Genomic DNA, 15,335 nt, shown 5'->3' on the forward strand with positions numbered 1-15,335 from the left:
CTCACACCACGGCCGGCAGAAGGGCCTCCACTGGAGGGAGCTCTGTAGAGAACCTCTCTGGATGCTACTTTAGACGACTCTTCCATGATGAACATATGTCTTTATTTATGAAGGTTTGCGCCAGCTGGCCAAGATTGGCCAAAGACGTGCCCACTCAGGTCCATATTATCACTAAAACAAACAATGACATATCTTCTTGGTTCTTTCGGTAAAATCACGTAGAAGGGAAGTAATAAAATAATACAAATAAAACATAATAAAATAAAATAATTTCAAAGCCATAATATGACTTTGAAACCCCCCCCGCCCACCTACGCATTTCCCATGAATATGCTAAATTCCTCTTGATATGCACATTATTTTTGTTAAGGCGCTCTTCTTCCACCTCCAACCCAGCTTATATATAAGCTCCTAGCTTGGCAGTGTCTCATTCTTCACTTGATGACGGCTGCTTGCGTTGTAGCCGAAACGTCGTGAGAATTATTTTATTTTATTATGTTTTATTTGTATTATTTTATTACTTCCCTTCTACGTGATTTTACCGAAAGAACCAAGAATCCCTGCAGTCACGAAAGCTTTAAATCGAAATAAAACAATGACATAATTTAATAACGCACAAGTCTGGATACTCTTCCAAAGTCAATCTTCTCCATGGGATGGGAGTGCCAACACACTTCCCCCCACCACCACACGTGGTCTGCCGATTGACTCTGGTGTAACCATCTACACTGCTGGTGGACACAGGTGGGGCGGGGGTGCCAGGTGATTGAACTGGTAACCTGTGGACTACGAGACCAGTGTTGCTAACCATTGCGCCACAACAGCATCCACATGCTTACAGTATCCCAACGTACAGCTGCTGTTTTGTTTACCCTTGGATCCCGTGACTTCTCGGTGCAATGAAATTCATAGCATCCTCCGTATGGACTTGTATTATTCTCTATTCAAACTTTTGTTCATCTAACATTTTTTTATCAAGAAGTGTTCTCTTCCCATATGTGAACAAGCATTGTTGATAAAAAAAAAAAACGAAAACGCTTTAACTTATTTTGCCAATAAATACAGGTGTTAAGATTTTCAAACATCAAACATACACCTATTGCAAGGCATCAAGTCCACATTAACTACAGAGACTTGTGGCAAAACATGCAAACAAAATGTGTTGATAATTATGTGTCCACTGTCCTTGAAACTGATTGGCCTACACCAGAGACGGCCTCCTTTACGACTGTGTCTTACCAGTAGTAGACGTGGATAGACCTGTAACTTCGGAACCTGAGCTATTCATGCTTTGGCGTTTGCATCGTCCTTGTACTGTTCACATTTAGGCATATTTTGCTCTATAGTATCAGCGAGACAAAGCTATAAAAGAGGCTGTCTCTGGTGCAGGCCAATCAGTTTCAAGGACAATGCATACATTATAAAAGCATGTTTGTTTGCATGTTTTACCATATTTGTGATGATTGTACACTTGATGTTTGAACATCTGGACACCTGTATGTATTTCTTGTATCATCTTGATACTGATACATAAAAGGGTCCCACATATATACGCATTATTGAATGAGCATACTGGCTGGGTTGAACGGTAATTATGAGGGGCATGATTCGATGCCTGGCTAATTAAGGAGACACGTTGAGCTCAAATCTCTTGAATGGTGGGCCATGCTAAGAGAATGCAACGGAGATACAAAATTATTTATTCGACTTTTGAGACAATCTCATTTAAGTTCTGTGAACGACTGTTGAAACAAACCAACAATCCTGAGACAAAATAAATCTTCTCTTGCGCCGCCACCGTGGGATCATCTAATGCCAACTGTTGCAAGATGTTGTGGAAAATAACATCGTGGGTTAATCAAGAAAGGAATCACAATCGCAATCATGCAATCTCTCTAAATCCAGAGAAAAGCAAAAAAGCCTCTGAAATTTCAGTTTAGAAACAGCAGTGACCATAAATCGGATTATCTGCCCATGGTCCTTCCAAAGTCAGGCTCGGGTTGTGTTAACTCTTGCACATGCAGAAATCCAGTATCCGATCACCATTCCAACTTGTGTTGCTTTCCAGAGTAAAGCACTGCCAGAGCCAATTTAGATGGGATATTCTAAGTGCTCATCATGTTGTACAAGCTCGAGGGGGAGCTGTCGGTAGCTTACAAGTTTACATTTTTTCAAGGGTGGACAGTTCATAATTCCCCTGAGGTTGGTAAAAATAGTTAAAATGTATGTTAAGTGGACAATGGTTGTCCTTTTCAGAAGACTGGTCACTGCCATGGAAATGTTGAGTTTCCACCACTGGCTCGGAGCTGGCAATAGATGATCGTTGAGCCAATGCTCACTTGATCAGTGAGACTCTTTACTGTTTGAGACTGAATTGCAAAAAATATAATCAAAGAATTACATACATTTTGTATTTGCGCCATTGTTATCGTGTAAGTCTATCCGAAAGGACGGCACTATTACAGAGATGAGTGTAGTCTGCAGTGGTTTCAGTCAGGGAAAATATTTATATATGGCTTTATCCAATTAGGCCATTCGTAATTTTGCAAATTTGGACCGTGAGGCAGGCATGCACACACGGCCTACTCTGTTTCACATGACGTCATGGATCTTAAACGTGCCGTGTGAAGCGGGCGGAGTATGTTTTCGGTGAAGACACCCACGTCATTAGCCAAACTGGCCACCGGGGCTAGAATCGTGAAATTCTACAGCGAGCGGAAAATACGCGAAAGCGCCCCGGCTGTCACTGCCCCAGCTGTCACTGCCCTAGACAAAAAGAGAGAGTCCCTGATGCCTCAGCATCACTATAGGCAACCCACACAAAAAATCATCCTAACAGTGGTTATCACATAAAAAAAAAACCTTAATCGTTCGGAAATGCACAGACTGAAAGTTTCACTTAAATAATCTGCAATATCTTGAAATTGCATCACTTAATGAAAGTGTTAATTCGTACCTTGTTGGATACATTTTCCCCAACAATTCCTTTCATGAATTCCTCCATATATTTAAAAGGCTGTCACTAATTGTATTGCCTACTGTGCTACTGGAGTCAAAACATTATATAGGAATACCTTGAATTACAGCCGAAGAAGTTATCAAAAATATAATTGCGGCAGTGCAATAGACCCATACCTTTGAGGAATCATCTTCATAATCAGCTATCCGCTGCAGGACAAAAACCTCTACAACACTGTTATCCTCTCTGGCATGCTCCTTATTTTGGCAGCTTTTCCATAAGCAGTCATGTCCATCAACCTTCATCCCATCTGGTGATGTCTACTGTCTAAGCCCACTTGTGAATGAAAAGTTCTGCTTATTACATATTGGTTTATTGCCTTTCATTGGCAAACAAAGTTTTACAAAAACACTGATCTACTTCATGAGTTCTAATTTTACTTTGTAATTTTCATCCCGATTTGCAGAAAATAATTGTGAAAAATTTGCTTTACTTATTTTATTATTATGCTTGTTTACTGCATTTTTCAGTTTCATTCCTCCGTTATTTAATTGCTTCGCAAACTTGTTGATAGTGACTTTTGATTTTCTCATATTTATCTGGATCTGAACTTTGCAGTTTTTTTAAAAATAATCTTCAATTATTCATTGTAGTTTATTTCTATGACAATCCAAAGGGCTAAATATACTGTTGCTTTGAATAGCCAGAGAGGGGCGTATCTTATTGCCCTACTCCTCCTCTGGAATGTAGTTTTATGCTGTCTTCATACAATCGCAGGGTGGCTTCTTCATCTAAATAAATGGTTTTCACAAGGTCAATAAATATTTTTTTTATCAAGGTCTTGGTTTGTGAGAACTTGGATGACTGCATTAATTTCCACCGAGTAAAATGCTCTTAACAGTCGATACAAGCCAGCATAAAGGTATTTGATTTTCATTTGTCATTTAAAAGATTTGATTGACAGCACCGGGTTTAACAATTCATGGATCTGTTACCTAATTCATAATTTTTTTCGAGATAGCTTAGGGTTAGGGTATTTAATAAAACATACATATCATGTCTTTCTTCTGGAATGTATTGGTAAAAACGTATTAACTATAGTAGCAAACAACTTCACAACGTGGTAATGCAAGAGCCCTCACGTGAAGCAGATAGCTGTAGTATTATGCGTATTACACCAGCAGTAATAAGTCAGGGTGGGCGATTAGTAAGACCCTGAATATTTGCAACAAGTAGCGAATGCGCTACCGCTAGGCCATGTCACCGTCCACTATATTCTCCACAGCGACGCAAATTATTATTTTGTGTTTGGAAAAAGACGTTTTCTATAAACACAACCGCCTCTGTCCACCACATCGATCACCAAACAGGTCACGTGTGACGGGTTAATGTGTGGGTACTCTGAGAGTACCCACACATTAACCCGTCACACGTGAAATTGGTGAGGTGAGAGTACTACTCTCACCTCACCAATTTCAACACAACTGGTTAGCGGGGAAAAAGAGGTCAAATGCTCCCTCTAATGGAGGCCTTTACGCCAGCAGTGGCCTGAGCAAGCACTTGCAGGCCTGCAATACAACCAGCACTGCCCACGCATTTGGACGGGATACACGGCTGGAGGGAGGGTGGTGTGGAGGTGTCACGTGTTAGAATATTTCTATGAGGGGAAATCACATTTATATTGCAATATTTTGTTCATGCCGTGGCAAATGCAATCCATTCCTATATGAATAAAGTAATTATATTTTAGCTTTTAAATCTATGAACCTGCTTAAATTCAATAAGCCACCGTGACACTTTTTTGGACAATTTTTTCAAGTTACGTATTCCCAGAATGCACTGCACATTGTTATTTCACAAGAGTTTGAGGATTTTGATTGGATGTGGCAAAATAGAAAGGTCTGCTGAAAGTATGCACTGAAAACCTTGAATATTGGCTCTCAGGATTAAAGGAAGCTACTCCCATTTGCTCCCAAACTTCAGTAGATATCTTGATGTCGACAGGTTGAAATTCCTCTTAACATTTAATTCCTCTGAATAATAAAAGAAATTGCCAATGGTATGGGGGTATGGGGGACTTTTGAGCTTGAAAAGATGTCTTTAATACCCACTTTTAGGAGAGTAATTGCCAGATGTTTCATTTAAAGTAAATTGTGCCCTTTGCAGTTTGAAACAAGGAAAGCTGCCTGACCAGACATTCAATAACATCCGTATATTACATGGAACAGTTCAAACGTACGGAGAATGATACACTAACAAAAGTCAAAACAGGCTCGATGAATGTACACTATTCAGATGCCCTTATTCAGCTACATATAGATACATATCTAGATGAGTAAATTATTCATATCAGTGACTGAAATGTACACTATTGGTTTATTTGAATCCACTTTAAAACGTGTTATTTCCCTTAACCAACACACAATGTTACGTGTAAGGCCGTGGTGACACAGACTTATTTCATCATGACGTACTTTTTACTAAGATGTCTCAATAGCGTTATGGAGATCGCGTGGCGTTAGGGTTCTGCCTTTGTAGTGAGGGTTGTAAGTTGACACCGAGGAGGGGAGAGGAAGCGCCTCGCCCCCCCCTTCCCCACCCCCCTCTAAACCCCCTACAGCCGATCTCTCTCCCAGTGACTCAAGTGCTGCTGCAGAGTCCCACTTTCTACCCCCCCCCCCACACCTTCCCCACCCCCCTCTCTACCCCTACAGCCGATGTCTTGGATTGCACTCTCATGCTCACAAGTTCCTCACAATCGCTGGCCCCACTCTCTTGCCCGATGCGGCAACCCCCCCTCCCTCCCTCTCGGGTCAATATAATGCCTCGTCCACAGTAGTCTGATTCTCTCACCTGAAGACGGTCGCTTGTTGTTGCAATCGAAAGGTCGTGATCTATTATTTTTTCTACCAACGTGACTTTACCGAAAGAACCAAAGAGTAAGAATGTGAACTCTGCTTCTGAAAACAATCATTAGGGGCGTTCCACAAAGTTGTTCACACTTGTTTTCTTGAATGGCCAAAGGTTCATCAAATGCGTTAACAGTTTAAAGATCTCTTCCTAATGACTTCAATACCTTCTGCAAGGACCTAATACCCGTCTAAACTGATATAGTTGTTAAAACGGAAGTTATGAATTCCGGAAAAGCTTTGGACTGCACTGATGAAAAAAAGATGATATTGTTTCTTACACATGTTGAACAGGTAAAATATTTGAGAGCAATTATATATGCCAGGTAGAGATTCCGAGGTAGACCTGGAATGTGGCATTACATTTAAAAGAGTGCATTACAAGTGCAGTATTTGTGTTGCACATTAGTAGATATCTGCATAATCCACAACTACGTTCACAGGCGTCAATGATTTAAATACCCCGAGTCACCTCTTGGGTGGTCTGCACGCAGAGTGCTGGTCGGGTCACCCACCTGTCCTTCCCGCAGGATGATCCTGTTGCTCAGGTACGTGTTCTAGGAAATACGTCGATCTTCCCGTGACATTAAAGGGCCCACGTTTTTGGCAGTTGCGTAATAACACAGCACTCAAACCAACATCACAGACATAGCATTTGTCCGCAAGTCTCTGATTTTTTTTTGGAAGCAACAGGTGGCAACTCTTAAGTCCATCATGGGCAGCAGGCCATGAACATGCCCGCCAGGCTGACAGACACACTAACATTGTTACCAATACTGTACAAGGTGGTCCAGCTTTCTTGTGTCCCTCCCTCAATTAATTGACCACTAACATTCATTTTCCTTTCCATGTTCATTTTTGTTTTAAACAAGCTTCACGAAAAACATATTACGTTTTTGAGAATTAAATGAGGGAGGGGGGGTCACAAGATATCCGGACAACCCTGCACGATATTTTCCGTCCAGCATTGCACAGATGATCAGGTGATACAATCGACCCCATGCAGATGCATAGCCGTAAACCCATACGGTTTAGCCGTATTCTTGTACGGGGAAGTTTTCAGGTCCATGCGGCGGACAACCGTTTCCATAGGGGCAAAAAGTGTGTATTTATTTGTGCTTTTTCCCATTGCGATGGGGAATTGTAGGATGAACTTTGGGATTTATAAGGGCACGGGGTGACTAATAAGGTCTGAACTGGTCTGTAATAAGGTAGGGCGCTGACAAGGGGTTGACAGGTATGCAGATGTTAATGATCGAAGCAACAGACGACCACTTGCCTAACAACTAGCCCAGGCACGGACAGTCACGGAGTTAAAGGCCTCTCACATTGATGCAGAGAGGCCGGCGGAGCGATTAAGATTTTGAAGTGAAGGTGGGGGGGGAGCAAAGGGGGGGGGGGGGGAGCAAAGGGGGGGGGGGGGTCGAGGGGGTGGGAGCTAGAGAGGGTGGGGGGCGAGCTTCAAGCAGCAAGGATGAAGCCCGGTTCTCGTGTCGGTGCTGCGTCCAAATAAAATGCTCAGAGGATCGCGGAAGTTGTACACCCCTCCCCCCCCCGTGGCTGGATCAATATAAATAACTTGGATCAATATAAATGACTTGGATCAATATTAACAACTTGGAGAAAATAAAGTTCCGAGTCGCAACGCTTGTCGGCGTCTTTATACAGCGAGATTCTCCGCAGCTAAAAGTGTCGACTCTTCATCCGCTCACAACTCTGTGCTGTTTTGTTGCTGACAACTTGGAATTTTTGGGGCATACAAGGCCTTTGGCCTATGCTTGGACAGCCATAACACAAAAAACACATGTTTAAGCAGGCACACGCACCTCTGATTATATAGGAGTTGGCTGTGTACGGTGCGAAAGAAGTTCAACATACAGTAAATGGACCCGTCCTGCCTTAAAGATGAATTCTACAGCTGTTTGGACGTGGCCTAATGTGCCCGGGTTGTGGAACAAGATGTTAACTCGGGCTGAACGATGAATCGATTTCAAATCGAAATCGCAATTTGAAACAATGCGATTAGCAAATCGCAAAGGCTGCGATTTTTTGCGATTTGAAAAGTCCTATTATTTTCTTATTGGAATTGCTTTTTTATTATTACAACTTTATTTATTTCACTTAACAATTGTTCTATGTTTGATTGTTCTATTTCAATTAAAACATTTTAATAAATACATGTTGAAAGCAATTCATATATTTTAAGGTGTCATCCTTGAATTAGAATATAGAGTTCATATTTTGATGGTATCATGTGGTAATGCTCCATCACATGTTTTACCCTTTTATCTGGCAACAAAACTGTGAATATTGAACTGAAGCTTGACTTAAAAATGTTTAATCGCAAATCAAATCGCAATTAGATATTTGCCCTAAATCGTTCAGCCCTGTTAACTACCTCGTTTGCTACAACAGGTCATGGGTTCGATTAGCATGTTTGGAAAAGTACGGTGTGATAGAAGTTATACATACTATATAGATTCGATTCAGACCCTGACGCCTGTATATTTGGAGTTTTATTCTCCCCATGGTCGTGTGGATTTTTACCTCTGGGGTTTTCCCTCCACATTTAGAAACATGCGTTTGGAGTATTTGGCCGCTATAAATGTCCACATGATAAGCCATTTCGTTGGGCTATTATTTGTGGCCAGGTCGCTTCTGAAAAAAAGCTTCATATAGCTCATTGGGTCTTATCTGGTAAAGTAAAAAAAATGTTTATAGTACCATTGAAACCTCATTTGCCAGTAGCAAAATATGATCATTGTTTTTTTAGCCTTTTATCTGGCAATAAAACTGACACCTTTTTTTACAAGGAGTCATGTTTGCATTGACCACAATACCTGCAGTCAGAATGCAAACAAAAAACATAACTCTGATAATGTATGCACTGTCCTTGAAATTGATTGGTCCACACTCGTGCGCCTTTTGGCGTCATCTGGTCCAACACCATGTGAGACTAGGCTCTAAGGAAAGCTGTCTCGGGTGTGGACCAATCAATTTCAAGGACAGTGCATACATTATCAGAGTTATGTTTTTTTATTACATTCTGACTGCAGGTATTGTGGTCAATGCAAACATGACTCCTTGTAAAAAAAGGTGTCAGTTTTGTTGCCAGATAAAAGGGTAAAAAAACTATTATCACGTTTATAGTAGTTTTTAATTCACGAGTCGCTTTGGCATCATGAACCCTCGTGTATGCAGTAAATATATAGCGAACAAGAAGTCTCACTCCACGTGGGAATTTCACACAAACATGCAATACGCAGCAAGATGCAGTACAAAGCTGTTACTTGGCCCCTCTGGACTGCAACACGCTGCTTAGTGCAAAATTACTGTACACGTGCTATTCATCACAGACAAGCTCACATCGGCTCCAGGATGGAAATTATGAAACTGTCAAGTAGATATCAGGAATTCATAGCTTTAACCTCACATTCGTCTTGCAATCTGTGAACATGGTTGACAAAAGATAGTGTTAAATCAATAAGAGCATACAGAAGTTGGTTTTCAAATTTTTAACTCGGAGGAGTGAGATCTGCGAAAGCACTGCTGAGAACCAATGTCATTTTAACAAAGCCTCTAGTCCAGGGGTCGGCAACCAAAATAACAAGAAGAGCCATTTCTTTCCAATTCGGTACAAAATTCAGTATTTCAAGAGCCGCAATGCATCTATGTACATATACTGTACATACGTACATATCGTCAAGAAGCAGCCCGTAAAGAGCCGCATGCGGCTCCGGAGCCGTAGGTTGCCGACCCTGCTCTAGTCAGACAACCACCCACACCACATCATGATGCCTTGAAAATTCCCGTCACTTGGAAAAGCATTGACTTATTGTTTACTCTCCTCAAATTTTGAAAAGCAAACACACACCGAACATTCATGTTTATTTCACATTAATTAACTTAACTAAAAATAGGTTGGTATGACCGCCATTTAAAAATGGCTGTTAAATCAGAATCAGCTTACAGAGAATGGGACGGGCAGTTTTGGATGTTATGATTCTGGTTTAAAAATGGCATAGATGGATACATTTAAAAAGAACAGTAAATACATCTTGCGTGCGTCAACATGTTCACGTGCTGAATGTCACTGTCGAGGTCGACTTCAGGAGAGAGTGCATAGTTTTCCTGTTCCTCCGTTGAAGGAGCACAGACTGCAGTTGCTTTACTATTTGGGCTATACTTTGGAATTGCATGGCCACAGTTGCAAGAGGGCTGGACTTTACATTTGCAATGTTGAGAGTTCAAAACCGAGTTGATGGTTGACTTGGCTCATGATCCTGATTAAAGCTATAAAACGAATACAACTTTGTGTGAGTTGAACAGTGTTTGTCCGCTATGGGTTGAATAGCTCTGGCCATAGAAATGAGGAATTTCCTCCACATGCTTAGGGTGATAATGACTACCATCATTCATAATAAATGTTTTTGGGTTAGATCGCGTTATTTATAAATGTGTCGTAACCCTCCACCACCCGACAAGGCCAATCAGCAAAAAGTGTCACGTTGACAAAAGACAAATAGTTAACTACTTTGAAGAGTGAAACCACAACATTTACAATTTTTGAGTACGACGTTTCGCTGACAATTGCATCCAGCATCGTCGGGCAATTCTCCAGAATGGTGAACTATTTGTCTTTTGTCAACGTGACACTTTTTTGCTGATTGGCCGTGTCGGGTGGTGGAGGGTTACGACACATTTATAAATAACGATATCTAACCCAAAAACTTTATTATGAATAACATTGGTCGCGAAAGCCTACGTGTTAAACTGACTACCACCATATATCTTGATCGAGCAAGTGGGGAACTTCGGCTCGGTTATGATCTTGGAACCCCATTGAACAGCACGAGTCTGCATCGCGATTCTGAGACGACATTCGGAATTTTCGTCTAAGTATTATTTGCAACCGTATCCCGTACCCCCTCGTTCATATGCATTTCTGTAGAAATGGCCATTATTAACATTGCTGGCAACACATTGATGCTTTACGCAGAAATAATCCGACACAATACAAATAGATAACATTAAATGGGAATCAGAAAGGAAGTCTAAGCACGTTTTTCACTGGAGAGAAACTTCAGTGGTGAAAATAATGTGAAAATGGCCAGAGCAATATTGCCTATTTCTGTTGATATTTATCCTGAGTTTTTTTCACTACTGCTCTTATCTGAGGCTTGCAGTCGTTCATAAAAGAAAACGCTTTTGACGCGCAGTAAATTGTTATGGTAATATGAATAATAGCTTGGTAAATGGTAACATTTGATATATTCCTGCACAATTAGGGATAGAATGGTAGACAGAGCCAGCTTCAAGGTTATCTGTACAAAGCAGGTTCATATGAAAAATGACCTCACAACCCCGAGCATTTGCGAGCAATATTTAACCAGTCCCTTGACAGAGACGGCAACACGGTCAACACGCCTGCCACAAACCACTTCACCAACAAGCACAGACGTATAAAAGTTTATAAAACATATGAACATAAAACATACACGCAGCGATAGCAAAACATTGCTATTTGAAATGCACATGTTTTCGATTTTACGTGCACACATTATTGCCAAGATTGCCGTTTAAAAGTAATCAGTGCCTTATTGCAGTACTGATTAGTGGACGTCTTATAATGCAATGTAATGGAATATTATCCCACATTTTTTAAAATATAAATAATCTGATTACTCTATTTGTTTTATATTATGTTAAGTTAACATGTAATATAAGAACCAGGGTTATGTAGAATTTGCCGGCCCAACTGCTTTTAGATTGCGGATCTTTTTTTACGTTTGAAAGTTTAAAGTAATAGTCGCACAATTTAATAAACTTGTAATAGCTAGTGCTAAGTTGATTAAACTAAATGAGTAGTGATATGAAATTACCAATGCTTACCCTCTTGGTCATATGATTATAGAAATGTATTAGCCCCAACCTCTGCATATATAATCTTTACCAGCCTGATGTTATTGTGATTGTATAATTATCAAGGAAAACTGAAGGGCCTTTACCACAAGGGGAATGCTTATAGCATTGTCCATTGTACTTTGTCTTGGAAGCCCTACACTCTTGAGATACACTCATTGTTAATTACCCATACACATTACATGAATCCTCTATCCCACTCCTATTGCTCCGATATTCCCGACGTGCACTACCTCAATTATATCTCCCGTGCCTGACAAACAAAGTTAGTGATGGAAAGAACAAAGTGTGTGCACTAAGTGCATCACTATTCCATACACATAATGAAAAAAACGGCCCTCTGTTCACCAATAAATTGCGGTGACTTCATCACGGCGCGTGTGCCAGGCTAGGTGCACTTTGTCGAGGGCATGTCTAGCGGGGAAGGCTAACCGCCATGAAGGCATACAACAGATCCCGGTGTTACGAATTAATAGACTAAAGTGGTAAGTGTATGTGCCATGCATGGTAAGCGCTAGAACGCACTTGTTAGTTCTACGTAGCATATAAAGATGTAAAGACAGTACGTTTTACTTAATTAAATATACATTTTAATAACTGTTTTCTCCTACAACATCAGAGTGCAGCGCCACATTAACTACATACTACAATGACAATAGTTTAAAGCGATTTGAAGCATGTTCATGTTCAAAATGGAAATATGGGAGGGGGGCAGAGCTTTGTGACGTCAAATTTGAGGGGCGGGTCTGACTTTTTGTGACGCCGTGTGACGAGGGGGGGGGGTCAAAAATCCTCCAAAATCGCGTGACATTATTAATGGACGCCCCCTAAGGGCAGAGATTGATGGAGCCAGGTGCGGCGAGGATAATTCTAGAATAGGGGCGTGGCCGGATGGGGCGAGGTATAAAAGGCAGCACAAACCGGACCTGGGGGCTGTTGTTGGTATGGGGGAATCGCCGCTGTTGCCTTGGAACGGGTCGTCTCCGAGTTGTCTGGAGACCAGAAGCTATGTTGTCTCAGAATAGAGTCGTCTAACTACCCAAACGTATAGAGTCACTTGTGGTTACTTGTTGTCAGTGGATTTTATTCATAACTAGCTTTACTACCCGGCTTCGCCCGGGACTTGGATTCACCACGCCCGGCCGCCTTTGTCGCCCCAGTGGCGATGTTCACACACCACACCAGTTACTCGATTGAGGCTGAGTCGACCTAGGGGAGGCCTTGGAGCGGTTAAAATAATCGTCACCGGTGGTGGCTGTGAGCGGGAATCTCAAACTCGGGTTGCTAGGTTCGTAGCACAGCACGCTAACCACAACACTACCGCTCCCCCCACACACATACGTGCGCGCGTCCATAGGTACACATACACGCGCTTGCTGCAGACACACAACTTTCAGGGTGCGTACGGCAGTAAACGACTGAAATAATAAAGCAGCAATGCTGCGCGAAGAACGCCTTAGACCTGCAACACATTTGTATGGCACTTTACTCGTGGAGGGTTGGAGGGGGTGTGTGACGTCAGCAGGCACACTGCGTGACGCTTCCGCATGCGCGGGTGATGACAGATGTGACGTCACAGCTCACTTGCCGTGCAAAATATATGTATTATTCCGCCCCCCCCCCCCAAAAAAAAAATACAAAAGTCTATTTTTATAATTTTTGCATGGTGTACAGTCTGGAAACTACCCACATGGCAAATTTCAAGTTTGTTGCATGTCGGGAAGTATGCTAAACATTTTGAACAGACACACATTCACAAATTTACCTTTTATATATATAATAAATATACGGAAAGACAAGACGGTGTCTCCGAGAGCTACATTACACAGATACAACTAATGACCAACTATATGCGTTTCCAAGTAAAACTAAATCATAATACCCAACACTTGTGAATGCAGTGTTTAGTATTCATTGTGTATCTCATAATTTGCAAGGTTATGAATCAAAGACACTGCTGTCAATTGATGGCTGCCTCGTGCTATGTTCCTTTGATACATCCTCTGCCTGAACAATAGGCACGGCACCACAGGGACCGTGCCCCAAAACATTGGAGCCAGGCTCAGTCATGTCGCCACAAACCACCTGGCCTCAATCCCCTTCCTGTCTCGTCCCCAATGCCTCTCACTCCATCAAGATCAAGTCGACATCATGGCTAATGCTTCCATCTTCTGCACGACCCAAGCCTCTCAGGCCTGCTCTGACCGTATCCCACATATCCTACAAACCGGTTTTATTCTTTTTCCGTATATAACTGAGCTGTGTGCTGCTGCAATCCTCGTCTTGGTAAACTGCCCTCCTCCTGTCCACACACGCGTTCGACCCATGGTAGAGTCCACTTACCGCGGTTGCATTTGCAATGTTTTCTTGCCACCTTCCATCCCGATCTTACAAGTTACTTACTAAGATACTCAATTTGTTCTGTCTGGAATTAGATCTATTAAAAGTTTGGTATAAAAAACACATCAGCCTGTCGATTAACTTCGGATTACATAATAGGCTGATAGGAATACGGCACATCTGATGAGTACTCCATATCTATTGCTGGTCACTTTTAATTATACACTTGGAGCATTTGCTTAGCCACTGCATTTTTGTTTTTGCTTTGTTAAAAACAGCCATTCAATATGTAACAATAAGAACACAACATTGCAATAGCAACGGTGCTTCGTTTCTGACTGGTTTAAATGTTACCAATGCATTTGTAGACATTTTTCATTTAAAAAAATAATGCGGAGATGTGGCAGGGGGAAGAGGAGTTGGGGAGGGGGCACATCTCTTATACATCATTGAAGGAAGTAAAGGGCGAGCCTCTGTGATTTAAAAAAATATAAAACAAGGGCAACAAATTGGCGTTGCTTCAAGAGTTTTCTAAATGGCATACATTAACTGCACCCAAATCACCGAATTCTACATTTAACTCAGTTGTACACAAATGTAAATAAACAAAAACGTTGAGCCGCAACTCCTGTTGTCGTTGCTGCATTTGATCAGCTCAGAATTCAAATAAAATGCACCGATGATAAATTAATACGTGGTGCACAATATATTTTTTGTGCACCACGTATATATTTATGTTGAGATATATCCACGGGACATGCTAATAATGGCAAATAGGACAGCAGACCTGCTGACAGACGGATGCATGGTATGCCTACCTGCAGAGTAATGAGTGGCTCTAACATTGTTAAACTTGATAATTGGTTTTTTACCCTTCTATCTGGCAACAAAACTGACACCTTTTTAGAAGGAGTCATGTTTGCATAGACCGCAATACCTGCAGTCATAAATACAAACAAAAGACATAACTCTGATAATGTGCACTGTCCTTGAAGTTGATTGGTCCACACCCGAGACAGCTTTCCTTAGAGCCTAGTCTCACATGGGTTGGACCAGATGACGCCAAAAGGCGCACAACTCAAAGACAATGCACCATCAGAGTATGAGAGCTCGGGGCAAGCATCTACACTATGGGAACCTCATTTGCCAGTAAAAATATGATAATTGGTTTTTTACCCTTCTATCTGGCAACAAAACTGACACCT

Source organism: Lampetra planeri, chromosome 29 (assembly GCF_965212315.1).
Source record: "Lampetra planeri chromosome 29, kcLamPlan1.2.h2, whole genome shotgun sequence".
NCBI lineage: Eukaryota > Metazoa > Chordata > Hyperoartia > Petromyzontiformes > Petromyzontidae > Lampetra > Lampetra planeri.